A 2,196-nucleotide genomic window follows, 5' to 3' on the forward strand; every position below is an offset into this window, starting at 1 on the left:
GACATGAAAACAACACGAACACGAAAAACACGACACGAATACCAGGTCTAACCAAAACTCTCTTTTTCGGGTGGAAAGGAGAATTTTCTTCATTCGTAATACGGGAGCAAACTACATGTTAGGAATAATACAATCAGCCCCGCATAGGGAGGGTTTTGCCATATAAATATTGAAACCCGGTACAACGGACAAAACTCATTAGAGCTGACAACAAATTAGCAATAGGATCTGCTTCACATTAAACACTAGTGTCGCAGCAACACTCAACAAAGATGGACCTCAAAGGGGAAATGGCAATTCCGCTCAATTTTCCCCTACCGCCCCGTTGGAGGGCCAAAGTACTTGCTCGTCATCAAAGACGGCATGAATTTGCTGATCCACTAGTGAAATATCGGCCACTCCTCTTTATATATCGATACAAACTCAAAACTTTATTTCTCCACCAGCTAAAGGAAAGATCCACACACCAGATCCGAAATAGATCTTCAGCCTTCGCCCAAAGCAAAAAAGAACGCTTGCATTGGATGTCTTGGAAGAAAGATCCAGCTATAAAACTGGAGAACAGCCCTGAACAAGCCAGGGGATGATCAAAACCTTGCAAAAACGTAAGGAATTTTTCCATTGACAGCATCAAGATTCAAACTAAGAAATTACATCAATACGAAGAGACATTTGATCTTGCAATAACAAAAATCACGCGTCCGCATAAACAAAAAGGGTCAGAACTAAACCTGCAAGAAAGCATGAGGTAAACCTCAGACATTCTTTAACTTCTTCATATTTGATGGAGGCCATCTGCCTTTCTTTCTCAGTTTTCGCTTGCGAACAAGTCGCTTCCTGCGAAGCCTTATTTTCTTCGCCAGTTGCATCTTCTTCTTCTGCTCTAGCTGCTCTTGCAGCTTTGACTCCAAAGGAAGCTTGTCGACAGGTACCACCGCCTTTTCCTTGCTATCTGGAAGGGGCTCACTGCCCTCATTTGCGGCAGCAGTTCCATCAATGTCAGAGGAGGCCTTAACAACTACTCAAGCTGACCTTGTCACAACGGGCATATGAAGTCGAACTCCGCTGAAAGATTTCGGATGCAGATTATTGTGTTTCATGTGCATCCATGAAACTGAAAGCCAGAGACACAAAATAAAATTATCATACGAATATGAGCCGAAAAATATACGAAAAAAAGCTGATATACAAACCAAATTAACTATAAAAACTAAAATAGTTGCTCAACAAGTTTTCAGTTTTCAAAAAAGCAAAAACAAAACCTGGAAGACTGAAAACGAAATGGAATAACTTGAGAATTAATTTACTGCAGCCGAATGTAGTACTTATTGCATCACATTGTGTAAACTAGCATATCAGATTGTGTACTTCGTAGCAGTAGGATTCTGCAATTGGCCTACACATCAATCAAACTTTAGTCACCATGTACTTTGACCTGGTCCTGGTAACTTATATGTACAAGGATGCCTTATTGTGACCAGTAAACCTGGAATTAACCACCGGATTCTGAACACAGCATTCAAGATAGATGTGTAAACAATATGGAATCAGATCCCCCAATCCCGACCCTAAGAAAGTGTGTCAAAATGTGTCTCCCGATCTTGACCCAAGAAAATAGATGCAGACCTGGTTAGGAAGCAAAAATAACCATCTTTCTTGTTCTTTAATTTCTGAACTGTCCAGCCATGTCCGATGCATGTGCAACCAAGTGAAAGCAGCTGTCACCTCAGCCTGGTAAAGCCATAACAAATCATGAGTAATATAACTACCAGATTAAAATCTCTCCCGAGTTATTACATTCTAGGCCAAGAGGGGACATGAACTTAAAAGGTTATACCTTCGACCTCATCAAAACTGTAGTCAGACAGCATTGCTGCTCGCTCTCTACACCAATAAATCCAACAATCTGTCATCAATAACAATCCATTTCTATCAGAAAACTAAATCATCAAGTTCGGCACGATAATTAGCACTCACAAAAAAGAGTCTGCATGATGACTTTTCTGGAGTGCCAATAGCAGCTTCCGTAATTTTTCCACTTACATTTTACATGACCCTTTCAGCTTTAATGTCTATACTTGGAGAGTCTCAGATATTTAACTAACGACTAGCTACCAGTTTTGATACAAATGTTAGATATTCTACTGGATTAACTCAACGAAGATATTCTTCAATTCTTATTCTATTCTCGTAAAA

The 2,196-nt window shown here is 40.0% G+C and overlaps 1 long non-coding RNA gene across 1 annotated transcript; it reads right to left on the bottom strand.

Moving 5' to 3' along the window:
- Positions 1-62: 62 nt before the first annotated feature.
- LOC125471879 lies at positions 63-874 on the bottom strand. The gene is made up of 2 exons (XR_007253990.1): positions 732-874; positions 63-567 (listed from the first exon to the last, which is right to left on the bottom strand). It is a non-coding gene; the product is annotated as an uncharacterized LOC125471879 (long non-coding RNA).
- Positions 875-2,196: the final 1,322 nt, after the last annotated feature.

Source organism: the organism of the source record quoted next, unplaced genomic scaffold (assembly GCF_019419815.1).
Source record: "Pyrus x bretschneideri cultivar Hongxiangsu unplaced genomic scaffold, Pyrus_bretschneideri_v1 Contig62, whole genome shotgun sequence".
NCBI lineage: Eukaryota > Viridiplantae > Streptophyta > Magnoliopsida > Rosales > Rosaceae > Pyrus > Pyrus x bretschneideri.